At 46.4% G+C, this 19763-nt stretch overlaps 1 protein-coding gene, 1 long non-coding RNA gene and 2 other non-coding genes across 8 annotated transcripts in view; 3 read left to right on the forward strand and 1 right to left on the reverse strand.

Annotated features, from left to right (window-relative positions):
• Nucleotides 1-19763, forward strand: part of LOC115930164 (neuroblastoma breakpoint family member 9) — a 469129-nt gene that overhangs the window by 226586 nt on the left and 222780 nt on the right. The gene's annotated exons all lie outside the window — the stretch shown is intronic.
• LOC129533334 (uncharacterized) lies at nucleotides 1672-2786 on the reverse strand. The gene is made up of 2 exons (XR_010132327.1): nucleotides 2695-2786; nucleotides 1672-1916 (listed from the first exon to the last, which is right to left on the reverse strand). It is a non-coding gene; the product is annotated as an uncharacterized lncRNA (long non-coding RNA).
• TRNAN-GUU (transfer RNA asparagine (anticodon GUU)) lies at nucleotides 2824-2897 on the forward strand. The gene has a single exon. It is a non-coding gene; the product is annotated as a tRNA-Asn (tRNA).
• LOC129530007 (U1 spliceosomal RNA) lies at nucleotides 9185-9348 on the forward strand. Its single transcript, XR_008675524.2, has one exon. It is a non-coding gene; the product is annotated as a U1 spliceosomal RNA (small nuclear RNA).

Genomic DNA, 19763 nt, shown 5'->3' on the forward strand with positions numbered 1-19763 from the left:
TACCCATCAAAATCAGCCTGGCCAGGCCTGTCTTCAAGGCCCAGGGGCAGGGCCAGGTCCTCCTGACGCTTCTTGAAGCTTCTTTCGCCGGGTCGGCAGCCACTCTCCCCTTCCCTCTGACCTGCAGAGAAGCTTCAGGGGGCATTTATTCAATTTGCTAGGAGCCCACGGGCGTAGGTGCACGGTGACTCTGTGGTTCCCACTGCACCCACCGCCCTCCTTGGTCCTCTCACTGTCTGCAGCGTGCAGTAATGTTCCGGGTGAGCTTGGGCTCCAAAGACACCCAGTGAAGGACGGACCAGTAGGGAAGGGCACTGGCCCCTTAGGTCCTTCGCACCCAGGGATCCGAAAAAGGTCTTGAAGAAACAGAAAGGGAGAGTTGGAAGTAGATCAAAGGGAAAGAAAGAAAATCCTAGATTTCCTATCTGAAGGCACCATGAAGAGAAACTCCATCTCCTCTGGGCGGCGTCCTCACATTGCTGGTGAACCGAGTTCCGTTCTCCATTGGAGACCAAATCAGTTGACTTTGGCTTGACTCCTAGTCAAGAAGCCCCGCTTTGTCCTCCCCTGTTTAGCGCTTGGTCCTGAAGCACTTGATTATCTCTCCCGGGCTTTCGATGGATTTCAGGGATGCAACCAACAAATTTGTTTTTAATACACTTACTTGAAGTAAGAATATTTTAAAGTATGTTTGCAAAGAAAAACGTTTCCTTTTGCAATGAAGACATTCAGATGTGAGGAAAATCACGCGGCTGGGGAAAGCAAATGCTGTTGAGAATGTCTCACAAACACAAATTCCACATCAGCAGGTAGGTTTGACCCTCAGGTTGGGCACATTTTAAGTGCACTGTTGGAACTTAAGATGAATCTAGGACATTCATGATTAATATTTTTAGTTTTTTAGTACAATTTAATATTTTAAATTTAAATACACATTCTGAAAATTGTACAACCAGCACAAGAAACCGGCTTTACGCCATATTTACAAACATAGGAAAGAAAGATGATATTTTAAATGACAATGCTTCATAAATGGCAACATTTTTAAAGTACCTAGAGAAAAAAAGTTAACCTAGAATTCTATGCAAAAATAAAATTTCAAAACTGTGAGTGAAATAAGGACATTGAAAAACATGCAAAAGCTAAAAGAGTTCACCAACCCACGCTACAAGAAATCTTGAGTCCTCCAGGCAGAAGCAAAAGGATACCAGATAAAAATGTGGACCTACACAAAGAAACGAATATTGGAAATGGCATTTAGAAAGCATGTACTACACGTTTTCCTATAATTTAAATCTTTCAAAAAATATTGGACGTAATAAATAAAAGTAATAATAATGAATCACAAAGGTTATAGTGCATAAAGTAAAAATACATAACACTAGGATAAAGGCCAGATAGGGAGGCATAATGACACTAGAAAGCAGACTATGATAAATTAAAGATGTATCCCGGAAACCCTAAAGCAGCCTCTGAAATAAGAAAACGGTTATAGCTAATAAAGCAACAAAGGAAAGAAAACGGAAGGAAATAAAAGCTATGGAAACACTACGCTGGAACAACTACTCTCCAGGCCTCCACCCTATAGAAATACACCAGTGGCCAATGAGAGTGTACAAGAATGATGACTGCAGCATTACTTGTAATCATAAAATAATAAAACCAACGTAATTTTAAAGATACATGAAAAGGGTTTTATTTATTTAACAGACAGACAATTGAACAAGCAAACAATGGGAGCCAGTCCTTTGCCAAAAGGATCACAGGGGTTCATGATGATGCTACTCCTCCAAGGATTTCAGAGTTCCCAGACGCCTAGTTTTCTGTCTAGTTCTTCTGGAAGATGTTATTCTTGGGGAGCAATAGGTCCTCGAGTTTGGGGCTCTTTCAGGTTCTCTCTCCATTTCCCCATTCTTCTACAATAAACAAACAAACAAACAAACAAAAACAATTCTCACTTCCAGAAGATCCCGCCTGTGCCTCTTCATGAGCCTTTCAGGAGGTCTGGATGTCTGGTCCACCGCTCCCCGGCTTCTTTCCCAGCTTTTGCTTTTCCCTTTCCCAGCTCTTGACCTACCACCCCACGGCCGCACCACCGCCCAGCTGAGCCCCCGCGGCTCCACCGCGCAGAAGGTGCGCCAGAGGCCCTGCCAGTTGCCCTCCCTGCCGGCTGCCGAGAAATCAACGCTTTGTAAAAAGAACTTCCCCGTGGAAAAAATCTCTTGATTTCCACTCTCAGGGCTCTTCAAAGGACTAAAAGCTAAAGGCGACGATGAATTCATTCCACAAGTCCTAGTCACGCGCCCTGGTGAGTACCAGACCCTGCTTCCCCCGAGGGGACCCACGAGCGACCCTCACCACCATCCCTGCCCTGGTGGAGCCCCCGTGCGGAACACAGGATCCGAAGATGGCAGCGGAAGCTCCTCAGCGGCCCCGAAAGCGACTGGGCAGGGTGGGCACAGGCTCCTTCAATGGGTGAAGGCAGCGCAAAGAACGGGAAGAACCATCCCGGGAGCCCACAGGGCGTTCAGCTTCCCTTGGGGCCCCAGGCAGCTCGGGCTGGGTCGCCCACCAGGGAGTTTCTGGAAGCTTCTGAAGCAGGCGAGGGGCAGGGCGGGCGAAGGCAATTCGGCCGTTCTTCTGGCTCCAGAATCTCCTAACGCGCAGGCGTCCAACGTGACCGGCGCGACTCACCGCTCTAATCTCTCTGGTTTTCCAAGGCCTGGCTCGGTGGTCCTGCCCGGTGGGCCCTGAGAATAGACGGAACGGAGGAAGTTCAGTGAGTGCGCCCTTCCTATATGCCCAGTAGACTCGGTAGCGCTTGTCTCTGTGGCGCAATCGGTTAGCGCGTTCGGCTGTTAACTGAAAGGTTGTTGGTTCGAGCCCACCCAGGGACGCTTATTGGAACTTTTGAAGCATTCACGCAATGTCAATCACTAGATAAATGGGGAAGATTTTATCTTCCCGAAGTCCCAAGCCATTAATTTATGACTGATCCATGTCAAGGGCCGCCCACCTCCCCGACCAGATTCTAAACCGGCTATCTCCTGAAATGGCGGGTTTACACCTGTGTCACTAGGGAATCCTGAAACAAAGACCTAGGAACCCACTTCTGATGTAATAAAATTCTAATTCAGTCCATTATACGCTTAAACGAGTATTTACGTGTCTCCATTGTTTCATATTTTAGTAATAGGAGTCCAGTATTACCTCCAGGATGTGCCTGGGTTTCCTGATTGCTCTATCAATAATGTAACCAGTGGAATCATTCATCATGATAGTGATTCTCTCCATCATTTTTGAAAATAGTATTTTTCCTCAGTTTATGCATGATTTATTTAACCCTTTTCAAAATGTTTTTCTTAGCCAGGCATGGTGGCATGCGCCTGTAATCCCAGCTACTCGGGAGGCTGAGGCAGGAGAATCGTTTGAACTTGGGAGGTGGAGGCGGCAGTGAGCTGAGATCACACCGCCACACTCCAGCCTAAGCATCAGAGTGAGACTCCATCTCAAAAAAAGAATGTTTTTGAGATGATGTTGGTTTCATAGTTTTAGGATTACAAAGAATGCTGCAGTCACCAGTCCTGTACAGATATCTTTGGTCATTGTGGAAATGTTTACCCTGCAGACATTTCTATAGAGTAGAGAGCTGGATGTGCCATTGCTACATTATAATGCTTGTATAATGCTTCTAATGTGAGTCCATTCTGCAAATGTATCTTTTACGGGAGCAGTACCAAATAATATTCCAATATGAATGTTTATAAGAGGAAAAATGTGCAGATGTGCACTTGAGCTGCGTGCCTCTCCATGGGGCTCATGTTCATAAAATGTGGCATTAGCAATCATCTGAGAGTGGAGTTTGTGGCCCTCTGACGTCAAAATCTGAGGCAATGGACATGAAAACCCTCACTGTACATCCTCTGTAGTCTGGCCAGAATCATTCCTAGGTCGGTGGTCTCTTATCAGGAGGGAATGCTGCTTGCTTGTTTTGTCAAAACCACAAAAGAGAGGGAAAGCATCAGGCTGTTGGTTGATAACAGCAGTGAAGCAAGTCTCTCCAAAGGCTTGGATTGTTAACCCTTAGGAAAAAAAATCCTAATTCTTGCCAGGTGGTGCCATGAATTTCCAGGCTCTTGGTGTCCCAAGCAAAGAACCGTACATGACACACACAAAGCAGCAAAGCAAAGCAAAATTTATTAAGCACAGTAACAGTCTCAGAGTGGGGAGAGTGGGCTGACCTCTCGGATGTAAGATCAGTATTAGTTTGGTGTACGTTGGGTCTTTTTATGTGTGTTATTTTTCTTCTCTTCACAAGGATGCCTAATCGTTAGCCAGTGTTTGCCTTTTGATTGATAGGTGGGTTGCTTAGTTATTTTGGCCCTTGTATGCTTGCACATTGCCTCCATCCCATAATTTTAAGTACATGCATGATATGCAGTCCATATGCATGAGTTTTAATGAGCTGATTATCATATGGAGTCATGTTAAGGATACTTTTTTTCTCTAATGCACATGCCTATCTCTGAGGAGCTGCCCCTTTACTGGTTTGGATCTGGCCAGCCATGGGGTCCTGGCTTGCTTTTCTTTCTTTTATTTTTTTGAGACAGAGTCTGGCTCTGTTGCCCAGTCTGGAGTGTAGTGGTGCAATCTCGGCTCACTGCAACCTCCGCCTCCCGGGTTCAAGCGATGCTCCTGTCTCAGACTCCCACGTAGCTGGGAGTACAGGAGTGCACCACCACGCCCAGCTAATTTTTTGTATTTTTAGTAGAGATGGGGTTTCGCCATGTTGGCCAGGCTGGTCTCAAACTCCTGACCTCAGGTGATCTGCCTGCCTTGGCCTCCCAAAGTTCTGGGATTACAGGCATGAGCCACCGTGCCCAGCCTTGCTTGCTTTTTAAAATCTTACTTTTTGTTTTGGCTGCTCAACTTCTGCCTTATATCTTGCTTCTTGCTCTCCCACCACATCACCTTGCTTCTTTCTCTGCTTTCACTCACTCCGCCTCTTATCTAACTTCCAATTCCCTCTGCTGTTCTCCTGCAACATAATGGCAGTTAGTGAGGGGAGGGTTTTGAGGTGGCATGTCCAACCTCCTAGCCTGCCACATCCAGAAACTGCTTTCGAGGTTTCTCTGTGGTCCTGTCAGCCAAGAGGGAGTCCACTCAGTTGGTTGTAGGGCCTAGGGCTTATTTTTATTTCTCAAACCTGACAAGATAAAGCTGGATTAATGCAGATTCTCTGCAGGTGTAAATTTCCCCTACAAAAGACAGTTTCGCAGAGTTACTTCTGTTTGCTGGCTCTCTGACAGCCATCTTAAAATGTGCCAAAGAAATATATTCTGGGGTAAAATATTTTGATTTTCTTCATCTATCAACAGCCTCACCATGCTGACAGCCTCCAATCCAAGCATACCTGAAGCTTTTCTTTTTTTGTTTGTTTGTTTGTTTGTTTGTTTGAGACACAGTCTCACTCTGTCACCCAGGCTAGAGTGCAGTGGCATAATCTCGGCTCACTGCAAGATTCTCCTCCCAGGTTCACGCCATTCTCCTGCCTCAGCCTCCAGAGTAGCTGGGACTATAGGTGTGTGCCACCACACCTGGCTAATTGTTTGTAAATTTTTTAGTAGAGATGGGGTTTCACCATGTTAGTCAGGATGGTCTTGATCTCCTGACCTCGTGACCACACATCTGGGCCTCCCAAAGTGCTGAGATTACGTGCGTGAGCCACCGTGCCCAGCCCCTGAAGCCTTTCCTTTTAAAAAGCTTTCCCACCTTTATGACTGCCTTCAAGTCTCTGCCAAAACACAAATAACAGTGACTGACTCCCTGCTATAGCAAGCTCAGAATAAATAGCCTTTGCTTTTTTTTCATTTGGTTGGTCTTTGTTTATTTGCAGAAGCTTCAATGTAGAGTAGACAAGGACTCCAGTCTTTGACCAAACCTTAGTGGTTTCCTCTGAGCCCTTTTCTCTGTTATTTCTTTGCCTGCCAAGTCCAGTTTAAGGAAAGAATACTGTTGAGTCTAGTTTAGCAAGAGTCCTTGCAACCACCTTTGATAGCTAATCAAGTTCCTCTCAGTAATTTTCCATCCACTGACTTTCTTATCTTGCCAATTGGCTATAATCTTCAACTCCTCCTGCTGTATTCGAGGTTGAGCCCAGTTGTCTGCTGGTCTCTCTTGCCTACTGTAGTACATACAATAACATCTGTCTCATGTTTTTAAGAAGTGTCCAGTGCAGCCCCTCAGAAACTACCTTTGCAAAATTATGACAACAAGAGAAAGCTGACATGGCTGACTCCATCTTGGTTCTAGCCTCACAGGCTTGCTGTCTTTGCTCATTCCTGTGCAATTTCCCCCAAGCTATCTTTGGGAAAAGTTGAGTTTATAGTTTAAATCAGGGCTCCCCAATCCCCAGGGCCATAAGACAGGTACTGGTCCATGGCCTGTTAGGAACCCAGCTGAACAGCAGGAGGTGAGCTGCAGGCTTTCAAGCATTACCACCTGAGCTCTGCCTCTTGTCACATCAGCATGAGCATTAGCTGCTCATCGGAGCTCGGACCATATTGGGAACTGCTCATGTGAGTGATCTAGATTGCGCACTCCTTATGAGACTGTAATTGATGCCTGATGACCTCAGGTGGAACAGTTTCACCTGGAAAACATCCACCACCCCCTTCCATGGAAAAATTGTCTTCCATGAAACCAGTCCCTGGCGACAAAAAGGTTGAGGACAGCCAAAAAGGCTGGTTTAAATGATAACCTTCCCCAAAACTAAATTACCCCTGTAAAATGAATGAAAGGCCACCAAGTTAGAAGGATGAAAGGGGCCTGATTTCTACTAAGATGTATGCCTCGTTAAATAATTACCAGCCATTATTCCAGAAGTCACAAGATTGGCAGCTTCCCCAATTACTGCTGTGAAGAACATCACTATTGTAGAACCTAAGATTGGCCTCTTGAGATGTCATTTTAGGCTTTGGCATTTCTGACTGCTGGATGGCACCATCTGGCCCCAAAATCAACCTGTCCCTTAGCCCCCACCCAGAAGCTGACTCCATGCAGGAGGGCCATTTTCCATGCCCCTGTGACTTCATCCCCAACAATCAGCACCGCGCAAGCCCTAGCCCCCTCCCCAACAAACTATCTTTGAAAAACCCCTTACCTCCAAGCCTTCAGTGAGATTGGTTTGAGTAATAACTCTGTCTCCCACATGTCGTGGCTGGCCTGTGTCAATGAAACTCTTTCCTGCAGTGCCATGGTCTGCATTAATTGAGTTTTTGTGTACATTGGTCAGGAAGAACCCATCCGGCGGTTACATCTGCAGGATGGTGCCAGTTCTTTCCACAAAGGCTGGTCAGATACCCAGAAAGTATTTCTCCACTACTACCTGGACAATGTGTCTCCCTGTGTATCTCCAGGGAATGGGGCCTGGATCAAGTATTTAGTATTCAGCAGTTACTACACTGTCACCTAATCCCTCATTTTCAATACTTTGCCATGCTTCCAGTGGCCTAACTGGCCACCATGCCACAGAATCTTTACTTTATGGTCTGCAAGGAGAACTCTCCACTCAATGTTTTGTGATTTGAGCAATGGAATAGAATCCGATACTGGTGGGCTGGGGTAGGTCCCTGGACACTGGTGGGATCTCGACCCCAGCCGTGGTGTCCAGGCTCTTGACACCATCGTGAGAACAAAGTCAAAGATGAGTCAGCACATAGTGAAAGAAGAGATTTATTGCAAAGCAAAAAGTACACACTCAAGAAAGGGGAGCTCGGGCATACCCGAGAGAGAATAATGGGTTCTGGGGTTTCATCTTGATGGGTTTCTTTAACCAAGAATTGGAATATTCACGAAAATTCCTGGGTAAAGGTGGAGATTTCTTGGAACTGTGGTGCCATTTTTATATCAAACATTGGTCTCAGCACTGTCATGGCACTGGTGGGTGTGCGATTTAGTATGTTAATGAGCATATAATGAGGGCCTAGGTAAAACCTCCATCAAATCCAGCACCACGTTGGGTCCACTCAGCCTTAGTCAGCTTGGTCCACACCCTGGTTTTTCAGCATCTTAGCAGCCCATAGCCTCAAGTCATGTAAATCTGCTGCCTAGAATTTGTTATCCTGTGACCACCCTGTAGTATTCATGTCTGAGATCTACTTGTAAATATTCAAATGGTCTTTGACTTGGGCATTCCAACTTTGCTTACTTACAGTGTTTCCTGCGTAATATATAAGAAAAGATGATCCAGACATTTGTTAAACATCTCAAATAAGATGTATCCCTGGTATTTGTGTCAAATTTGGATTATTTTGGTTTCATCTTTGCAGAATATAAAAAACTAACATGAGGTAAGCACTAAGGTGTGGAGATGGCTGTGCAAGAGATGACAAAGTCCAGCACCATGCTTGAGAGTGTCCAATCATCTCTTCTGGGGCAGCATAGTTTTCTACAATACTGATTTTTGAAAAGAAAAACAACATCAAAAAAAAAACCTACAAGATTCATGAAACTGGACAACTGTCTTTATAACATTAGCAGTGATAAAACCAGTAAGGAAGGCTGGTTTGCAGTCATCTGAGCAGCCTCTTTACTTTCATAAATATGGTTTCTCTCTGATATTAAACAGCTTCCAATTGCAAGCGGAATGCTGCATCACAAGGATAAGGATATGAGGAGAACCGGTTTCTTTTGTAATCTGAAACATTCTAGTCTGCGAATCAAAAGCCATTATTCGAAGAAGGATGCCCCGGCTCCATCTGGCCACCGAAAGGTTGCTCCTTAACACACGCTAAGGACCAGCTTCTTTGGGAGAGAACAGACGCAGGGGCGGGAGGGAAAAAGGGAGAGGCAGACGTCACTTCCCCTTGGCGGCTCTGGCAGGAGATTGGTCGGTTGAGTGGCACAAAGGCAGACGGGGACTGGGCAAGGCACTGTCGGTGACATCACGTATAGGGCGACTTCTATGTAGATGAGGCAGCGCAGAGGCTGCTGCTTCACAACTTGCTGCTTCGCCACGAAGGAGTTCCCATGCCCTGGGAGCGGATTCAGGACCGCTGATCGGAAGTGAGAATCCCAGCTGTGTGTCAGGGCTGGAAAGGGCTCGGGAGTGCGCGGGGCAAGTGACCGTGTGTATAAAGAGTGAGGCGTATGAGGCTGTGGCGGGGCAGCGACACAAAATCTCATACTTACCTGGTGGGGGAGATACCATGATCACGAAGGTGGTTTTCCCAGGGCGAGGCTTATCCATTGCACTCCGGATGTGCTGACCCCTGCGATTTCCCCAAATGTGGGAAACTCGACTGCATAATTTGTGGTAGTGGGGGACTGCGTTCGCGCTTTCCCCTGACTTTCTGGAGTTTCAAAAATAGACTGTATGCCAAGGGTTATGTCTCTTTTTCTATTGGTTTGTGTCTTCGTTGGCGTCTTAAGGGTTAATCCTACAGTGGAGAGCTGGGAAATAGGGAAGTAACATGTCGCTTTCCCGCCATAGGAGAAAAAGCGTGCATCAGCCGTATCGTATCGGCTTCATAACACAAGTTAGCTATCGTGAAGTCCGCTCAGCTCTTCACTTTCTACCCGGGCTGCTTTTTGCAGGGATTGGTCCGTGGTCTCCAGTCTCTTGGGTTCTCACCCTGTGTGAAAATCTTCGTGGTTTTCCCTACCCCCCAGTCACCTCTTACACAGCCTCTGCTTCCAAGCGCAACCCCCACAGGAGTTTGTAGGATTTCTGTGCTAGCGGGGAATGTGTTCTCACCTCATAGAGCCAGGTAGAAATTATGCAGATGGGCGCTGTTCTCTGGGAAGAAAGCAGGGCCTTTGGGGCTCTCAGTGTCCCCGTTGGGTTGTAGACATAACACGCTTACTTTGCGTAGGGGAACGGCTCTGCCGGCCCCCAGGTGCCCTAGCGCATATGCATGGAGGCCCGCAGGTCAGATCCGCAGTCTCACCTGTCTTGGCGGAAATGCCCTGCGATCCTCCCTGAGATAGAAGGCGGGAAGTTTTATGAGGAGCCGGTCCAGTTTCCCTACTATCTCCTGCCGTTTATATATCTAGTCTTTCTTCAGACTTTAAGCGACTGCTTCATGTTTGATGTCTCACTCCCACATCCTACATCCATTGCCAGGCAACTTTCTAGATAGCACCCTGACCCATCCTTCCCACCCCCAAGAAGCCCTTTCCTATTTCTGGGGCCTGTGTCCTCCCCAGTCCCTCTTTCTTCAGGCCCTCGCTTATCACCTTCATGGACAGAAAATATTTAGCTCTCTCTCAAACTGAGGTTTACACCTGACACGCGTCAGTGCCCTGGCAAATTCCTTAATACCCCTTCTCAAATAGCACTGTAAATTATCTCTTTTTAACTCCCAGAAGTATCTAATTGGTTTTGTCCCTGCACTACATGAATACTAGTATTCCACTACAGAGGAAAACCCCAGGCCTAGTGATGGCGGTTCTGGGCATTGTGCCAGCCTCTCCCAGGGTATGTTTTCTGACCTCACCTACTTTTGATCAGCTGAGGTCAGGAGTTCAAGACCAGCCTGACCAACATGGCAAAACTCTGTCTCTACTAAAAACACATACACACGCACAATCATAATAATAATAATAATAATAATAATAATGATAATAATAATTGCCTGGCGCAGTGGTGTGTGTCTGTAATCCCAACTACTCGGGAGGCTGAGGCAGGAGAATCGCTTGAACCCGGGAGGTGGAGGTTACAGTGAGCCAAGATCGCGCCATTGCACCCCAGCCTGGGCAACAGAGTAAGACTCTGTCTCAAAAAAAGAAAAAAAATTAGTGCATCTGAGACATATTATTGGAGACAGTAGAATCCTGCGTCCAACAGGCACTTGGTGCAGATCTGAACCCATTGAGCTATTGGCTCATGTTCCCTATGTTCTATTAAGTATCATAAGCAGAAATTGAGCTCTTTGGCTTTTACCCACTGAGTATGGCTATAGGACAGGTCTCTCTCTCTCTCTTTCTCTTTCTCTCTCATTATTTGCGTCATTGTTTTTTGCCATCAGTGTGGGTTTTTGGTTTTGAGGTTATGAAGTGAATTTCTGGGGACAATCTCTGTTGGGTGGTGTTGACAAGGATCCATTCCCTGTTTGGTGATACATGACAGCTAATCTGGTCTGTGAGTCTTCTTTATTGTCTATTTATTGTCCTGAGAATAATGGTATTTCCTGATATTTGAGACTGCAGCAATGATAAGTTGTTTAGATCTTGTCTTTCCAATGTTTGGTAAAAATTTTATAGGCCGAATTGTTGTCAGTATCTGCAAGAGTGGCATCTCTATTACAAGAGTGATCTTACTACTCAATGTCCCCCCTCCCACCCAACTTCGTTTCCTAGGGGCTCTTGGCTTTAACGAATTTACTGTATGTAAAAGACATCTTAGTACAGGAAGAAAACTAAATCTGTAGCATGTAAGGAGCCGTTTTATTTGATTGGTATATTCAGGTTTCTAACGAGCTTAAAAATTCAAATACATGCCCTTTAAGGATTAAGTTTAAACCACACTACAAAAAGAGAAAAGATTTATATGATCACATAGAAGCAATGGAATCAACAATATGAGTACTTTTCACAACTATACAAATCGAATTTAATAATCTCCAGAACATTAAGGAAGTTCAGCCCTTAATGAAAATGAATGAAAAGAAATTATTCACCCACTGTTACATGCCCTGGAAAGAGAATGCCCTGCCGGACTCAAAAGAGTATCACAATATTACTCAGATTTTCAGCAATGAAGGCCCTCCAAGGATCTAATGATGTTCATATTTTCAGTTTATTTCCTTCACTGATAAACATTGTTAATAGATACCATTGCCTCTGTTTTCACTTTAAGTGATGTTACTTAGCACAATTCGTTTCTTTAGAATGCACCCTAGTTTGGTGGAAGGAATTTTCCTGCTTTATAAATATAGGATATTTTCTCATGAAACAAATTGGCATATTCTTTCAGTGAAGTGAAGAGACAAATTAGATCTCTAAAATTGTAAAGGAGTCACTGCCCCAATTATCTTAGGAACAATAATAATCACTTAGATAAAATTAAAATAAGAAAATTAAGCCAGGTATGGTGGCTCATAGCTACAGTCCCAGCACTTTAAGTGTTGGAGACCAGCCTGGGCAACGTAGTGAAACCCCCGTCTCTACAAATTTTTAAGTATTAGCTAATTTTTTAAAGTTGGCCAGGCATGATAATGCATGACTGTAATCTCAGGCTGCAGTGAACTATGATTGTGCCACTGCCCTCCAGCCTGAGTGACAGAATGAGACTCTCAACTCAAAAAAAAAAAAAAGAAAAGAAAATTAAGAATTTGTTGAAAATTGTTTTACTGCAATGCTAGGCTGCATGTCTTGCACCTGTACTCCCAGCAACTCAACAGGCTGAGGCGGAAGGATTCCTTTAGGCCAGCAGTTGGAGACCAGCCTGGGGAACAGGGCAAGACCTCATCTCTAAAAAAATACAAGGCAAGCTGAGCCAGGAGGATTGCCTGAGCCCAGAAGTTCCAAGTTGGTCAGCTATGATTGCCCCGCTGCACTCTAGCCTGGATAACACAGCAAGACCCTGTGCCTTATTTTTTAATTTATGTTATTTTTTTACTACTTATGCTTATTTATCTATTTATTTATTTTTGAGACAGAGTCTTGCTCTGTAGCCCAGGCTAGAGTGCAGTGGTGCCATCTCAGCTCACTGCAAGCTCTGCCTCCCAGGTTGAAGCTATTTCCCTGCCTCAGCCTCCAGAGTAGCTGGGATTACAGGCGCACGCCACCACGCCCAGCTAATTTTTATATTTTTAGTAGAGACAGGGTTTCATTATGTTTGCCAGGCTAGTCTCAAACCCTGACCTCAAGTGATGCACCTGTCTCGGCCTCCCAAAGTGCTGGGATTACAGGTGTGAGCCACCTCACCCAGGCTCCTTATGCTTGAAATGTGAGGTTTCATTAGGGAAAAATTTTCTTGTTGAATTTCTAACATGAAAAAATAATAGATTTAGCTGTAGATTAAATTAATGGTCCTGGTAGTTTGGTACAATAAAATAAATGAAATGAAGTTGACAGCAGAGAGGAATCTTTGATGCTTTTGAACAATTTAAATAATGTAATATTTATTATATAAAGACATGAAAAGGTTCATTACATTATTACTATATGCATTTATTTATTTATTTATTTATTTTGAGATGTAGTCTCACTCTGTCACCTAAGCTCGAGTGCAGTGGTGCAATCTCGCCTCACTGCAACCTCTGCTTCCCGGGTTCAAGCAATTCTCCTGTCTCAGCCTCCTGAGTAGCTGGGATTACAGGCGCACACCACCACACCTGGCTAATTTTTGCATTTTTAGTAGACACGGGGTTTCACCATGTTGGTCAGGCTGTCTTGAACTCCTGACCTCATGATCCTTCTGCTATGGCTTCCCAAAGCGCTGGGGTTACAGGCATGAGCCACTGCACCTGGCCCATTATATTATTTTTTAAAAATCAGTGTGACTCTTTTGACAAATTAGAATAGTTTAATAATCTTGGTTAGGCTGGGCATGGTGGCTCATGCCTGTAGTCCCAGCACTTTGGGAGCCCGAGGTCAGGAGTTTGAGACCAGCCTGGCCAACATGGTGAAACCCTGTCTCTACTAAAAATACAAAAATTAGCCGGGCATGGTGGGGGGCTCCTGTAATCCCAGCTACTCAGAAGGCTGAGGCAGGAGAATTGCTTGAACTCAGGAGGCAGAGGTCGCAGTGAGCCAAGATCACACCATTGCACTCCAGCCTGGGGGGGCGACAGAGTGAGACTCTGTCTCAAAAAAATAATAAATAAATAAAAATAAAGTATAAAAAATTAAAATTATGTGTTCAAATACATTCAATATATGGCAATGAAAAGAAGGCCTAGCATGACTGTCTGCATTTTGCTCCTAACCCTTCCTACCCTGTGGTGACATCTTCCAGGCTAACTGCTTTTTCTTCTTTCTGCACATAGGCCAAGCTATCTATGGGAGGGATTTAGCTTACAGTTTAACTTTAAAGCACAGATGATAATAATCCCTTCCCCAAACTAACCCCTGAGAAGATAGAGAGGTTGTATACACAAGTAACAGTGTTATGCTGAAGATTTATAAGAGCAGTGTGACCTGACAAAGGATGAACAATTTTCACCATCCCCTTGGGCTCTCACTGCAGCCCATGTCTGTCATTGTCAGACCTCTTCACCTCAAGCGCCTCCTTCTTCCTCCCTTCCCTAACGTACAAGGAGCCTGAAAATCGTATTAATTTAAGATAGTTCTTTAGGACATTAGTTCACCATCTGTTCAGTTTGGTGGCTCTCTGGAATAAAGTCACCTTCCCTGCCCCTACACCTCAACCCTCGACTTATTGGCTGTCATGCAGCAAGCGGTGAGTGCAGTAGGCGGAGATCACACCACTGCACTCCAGTCTGGGTGACCCTGTCTCAAAAAAAAAAAAAAAGAGAGAGAGAGAGAGAAATTTGGTTTTCAAACCAGACAAATTAAATAGGAGACTTAATTCCAATGAGACCTAGAAATGTCTAAATTTCTAAAATTTCTAAAAGAACTGAGAAAATTGCCTCCATTGAGGAAGTAAGCTGAAGGAGGTAAACTGTCATGTTTTCTGAATTGAGAAATATTGAGGAGGCTTTGTCTCTTTCACCTCCAGCTGCTCCTTCTCCTCCTGCCCCTGCACCTGCACAGTCTTTCTTACCTGAGCCTTCCTGTCCTGTCTTGCCTCTTCTTCCATCACCATCACCTAAGGAAAGTCCCCAGGGATCTGGTCCCTTCCCTGAAATTTCTGTTCTGACAGTCCCTTTCAAGGTAAAACCCAAACCCACAGGAAGAGGGGAGCCTACCGTTGTGTATACCACTTCACCAAAACGTGAATTAAGAATATTATAAAGGACTTCCCTGATCTAAACTTAAATACATTTCACTCTTCTGTTTCTAAAGCAGGCTCCAAGATCCTGTAGGCTTTGGCAGAAAATTTGACTTAACTGTTGAAATCTTTGAGCCCAAATATTCTGATCTTTATCAATTAATTCACATGCTGGCGAAGAAGGGAAGGCCACTAACTGGTTGCAAAAGGTAAATTGGAAGGATTTTCAAAAAGGGACTGAAGCAGAACATGAAAGGTTCACATTTTCACCAAATATCTCCAAGTTGCCATTCCCCAGGTCCTTCCTAAAAATATAGATTGGAGGATAATTCAGCATCGTACTAAAAAGCCAGACACATCTGTCTTTGCTTAACTAAAATGGTTTGAGAGCCAGGTGTGGTAGTTCATGCCTGTAATCCCAGCACTTTGGGAGGCTGAGGCGGGTGAATCACTTGAGGTCAGGAGTTTGAGACCAGCCTGCCAACATGGTGAAACCCTGTCTCTACTAAAAATACAAAAATTAGCCAGGTGGCTACTCAGGAGGCTGAAGCAAAAGAATTGCTTGAACCCAGGAGGTGGAGGTTGCAGTGAGCTGAGATCCTGCCACTGCAATACAGCCTGGGAGACAGAGTGAGACTCTGTCTCACAAAGAAAAAAAGAAAAAGAAAAAAGAAAAATAGAAAAAAAAATAGCAGGGTAGTAGAAATATAATGCACACAAGAATGATAATCATGAAGACAATCTGATTCTAGAAGAGTAAGGGAAGCTATTCCATTAGAGAGCCAACTGAAAACATCAAATCCCAGTTCACACCCCAGGGTGTGGGGTCACGTGCCTCTAGTCTCAGCTACTCGGGAGGATTCGTAAGGAGGATTCATGAGGTCAAGGCAGGAGTAAACCCTGATCATGCCACTGCACTCCAGCCTGGGTGACAGTGAGACCTTGTCTCAAAACAAGCAAACAAACAAACAAACAAAAACCCACAAAACCAAACAACAACAAATTGCCACCTCACTCTGAAATGACAGTGGCAAACATCACTTTGCTATTGGAAAATTAAAAGAAAAACACTCCCTCTTGCTATCAACCTGGCCTCTTTCTCTAACATGACTGACCCATGGTTTAAAATGCCCAAAAGCTGATGTACTCAAATTATAATACACTTACCTGTTCTGCACCAGCATTTATTTTTGTCTGGAGGAGATCACCATCCATGGTCCTATAAATGTCTAACAGCATGGAATGATGAAGGGCAGTGTCTTTTAGGATATTTGGTTATATCTATATATAGGGCTCTGAAGAAACCCAACATTGGGCGAGTTCCCTCAAACTTTTCACTAGGCATGACCACTGCTCTATTTTAGATAGAGATTCTGTGGGGCAAAACCTGAGAATTATCTACCTGGCTATCAAGAAGATAGCTCCTTGCAGTTTTTGGGGGAGAACACTTTTGCTTCAAGGGAGCATTTCCTCCCAGGATTAGAAATCTTTCTGTAACCTCTGGAAATATTGCTGATGAAAACCAGGCATGGCGTGCTGCACAACTTGTAGTAATAAGGCAGAAGTTAAAAGAAAAAGACAAGTTTTCCTGTACTTGGCTGACTCCAAGACCTGCCATAGATAGAGCCCTAGCAGATCCTTGGTAACACGATCTGAAAAGTCAGAGCCCCGAGGAATGAGTTCCGGAGACTCTCTCAACACAGTCAGCCCCTAGCACAGATAAGAGGAAAAAACAACAAATGCCTTTACTACCTTCTCTTTCCCCCTTTCCATTTCTAATTATTCAAGTTTTGTTAAGTTCCCGATTTCCCTTCAGTGCAGCTGCAAGGTCACCAGCTATACTTGCATTGCAAGACCTGTGACAGTTTGATTAGCTGCCTTTCTTCTGCTTCTATAAGCCCTCTTGCCTGCCCCCAAGTTTCATGCCACCAAATTCCCACCGCGCCATTCAAACTAGCCAACCCCCTTTCAGAAGTGTGTATAAAGTCAAGCCCTGTCTTTGTTCGGGGCTCAGCCTTTGGATTTTAATCTGCTGGGCCTCAGTGCTGTCAATAAATCCTCCTGTTCCACCCATTGGTCTCTCTGTTCTCCTGACTCCCACAACAGTAGTAGGGGACTGCGTTCGCACTTTCCCCTGGTCTTTCATGGTATGAATAATGGACAGCATTTTTTTTTCGCCTATAGTCGCAGGCTCGGTCTCAGTGATTGTATGCTGTGGTCAGCTGTTTTTGTTTTTGTGAGACCTTGTTTTCTTGTTTACTGTCCTGGGACAGATGTCTGTAGTCACTTGTTTCCTCGGAAGGCAAATTTCAGTCTCTGTGGGGGAGGTCTCCCATGTTAGCTGTGGTGGTACTTGGCAGGCAGAGCTCAGGGATCTAGGCTTCCGTGCTTTGTAGATTACTCAATGGTCCCCAAGGCCTAGTCGCTTTTAACACCACTTGAAAACCTTAGTGTTTTTCCACTGTCCCCAGAGTCACCTCTTACACAGCCTCTTTTTTTGTTTGTTTGACTTTTTCTCTGAGAGACAGTCTCACTGTATCTGGTGGCATCTTGGTTGAATCGATCCTCCCACCTCAGCCTCTGGAGTAACAGAGGCAGGACTCACCAAAGCCGGCTAATTTCTGTTCTTGTTTTTGTTGTGGTGGTGGTTGTTTTGTTTTTTTAAGAGTTGAAGTTTCTCCATGTTGCCCAGGCGACGTGCTCCCGGGGAAGGAGGCCGCCTGCCTGGGGGCCGGCTGGGGCCACGTCCCAGGGCTGGGGGCGCTGTGGGCACTGTGGGTACCGCACCCACCGCTGCCCGGCACCGGAGGCCAAGAGAGCGTTCCCGACGGGCTCCGCGGATGCCCCGCCGCGTCCTGCTGCCCATCCTGCCCAGGTTGTCGCGGGCCGGGGGCACAACAAGAGGCCGAGGCCTGCCCGGACGCAGCGTCCTGCAGGGCGCAGCTGTCCCTCCACCAGCCGGGGTCCCCTCGCTCAGCCCATGAGACAAATAAATGAATAAATAAATAAATAAATAAATAAATAAATAAATAAATAAAAGATGGAGTCTTGCTCTGTCGCCCAGGGTGGAGTGCAGTGGTGCGATCTCGGCTCACTTCAACCTCTGCCTCCCAGGTTCAAGTGATTCTCCTGCCTCCGCCTCCTGAGTAACTGGGATTACAGGTGCATGCCACCACACCCGGCTAATTTTCTGATTTTTAGTAGAGACGGGATTTCATCATGTTGGCCAGGCTGGTCTCGAACCCCTGACTTCAAGTGATCCACCCGCCTTGACCTCCCAAAGTACTGGGATTACAGGCATGAGCCACTGCACCCAGCCAGAAGCGGGCATTAATATGCAGGCGCCGTATAGGGCAACATCTGTGTGCACCTCTTACAAATCTTAATGCTGTGTATATGAGGGGGTTCTTTCGTGTCCCCCTGGGGATGTTTGAGGTTGCCTGTATGTGTTATGTGTGTGCATATCTTTAAGCTCAGATATGCATAGGCGGATTGACACCTCTGTTTGAATGTATTCCCATGAGCTCCTGCCATTAATTCACCATCACAAGAAATATTTACTGAGCGTGAGCCATGCCATTCCACAGCCACCATTCTAGTACTAAGATACAATGAGGAACAAAAAATCCGGGCTTTCTGAGCTCACACTGGGAGGGGGGGGGCGGGCATGGTGGAAAGACAGAGGCATCAATGTAATAAACAGAAACCACGAAAGGGCTAAGTGTTCCGGAGGAGAGGCACATGGTGTACTGAGGCCCCTGAGGTAGACCCCAGGTGCACCTTTGAGTTTTGCTTGCATGGTTTGTGTTTGTGGGCTCACCTGCATGTGTCCATGCATGCTCCGTCTGCGTGCCCGTGCATGGCTGCATCACCCCATGCACACGTGCACTGCCCCTGGGCTTGCCCACATGTGCTGCTCCCCAGGGCGCCAGGCTATCAGCCTACAAGGCATTGTGGGTCTGGGCCCAGCCTGCCACCCCCTACAGAGGCCTGAGCCTGCCTTCCCAGGAGGCCCAGGACTCTCACCCAGGGCCCTTCCCTGCAGCTGGAGCAGGCTCTGTGGCTGGAATCTGGTGAGCTGGAGACGCAAGAGCCCAGGGGGCTGGTACCCCAGAGCGTGGAGTTGCGGAGGCAGCTGCAGGAGGAGCAGGCCTCCTAGTGGCGCAAGCTGCAGGCCTACCTGGAGGGCCAGCAGCGGCAGGCCCAGCTTGTGCAGCGGCTGCAGGGCAAGGTCAGGGCCACCCATTCCTGCTCTTTCCCTCCCACGTGTTCACTTTGCCCTGCCCCCACCCCTGGGGCTCACCATCAGCTCCCAATCCCCAGATTCTCCAGTACAAGAAGAGGTTCTCGGAGCTGGAGCAGCTGTTGGAGAGATCCGGAGAGCTGGAGCAGCAGCAGCTGAGGGTGGGTGCCAGGGTGGGGCAGAGGCAGGCCCTGCCCTCCATCTGCCCAGCCTGATGCTTTAACCTCTCTGCCACCCAGGACACAGAGCACAGCCAAGACCTGGAGAGTGCCCTCATCTGGCTGGAGGAGGAGCAGCAGGGAGGGCCAGGGCTGGCAGCATGGCCCCCTGGGCGAGCGCCTACTGATCCCCTGTGCCCCATTCAGGAGTGCCAGCCTGGCCCAGGTGAATGCCATGCTCTGAGAACAGCTGGACCACGCAGGTTTGGCCAACCAGGCTCTGAGTGAGGAGATACGAAAGGTGACCAGTGACTGGACTCGCAGCTGCAAGGAGCTGGAGCAGTGGGAGGCGGCATGGAGGCGCGAGGAGGAGGTGGGCATGGGGGTGCAGGGAGGCCAGCAATATAAGAGGAAGATAATGCACAATTATGCTAGTAAGACTCTCTTTTCCAATAATGTTTGC

Source organism: Gorilla gorilla, chromosome 1 (genome assembly GCF_029281585.2).
Source record: "Gorilla gorilla gorilla isolate KB3781 chromosome 1, NHGRI_mGorGor1-v2.1_pri, whole genome shotgun sequence".
In the NCBI taxonomy this organism is placed as follows: domain Eukaryota; kingdom Metazoa; phylum Chordata; class Mammalia; order Primates; family Hominidae; genus Gorilla; species Gorilla gorilla.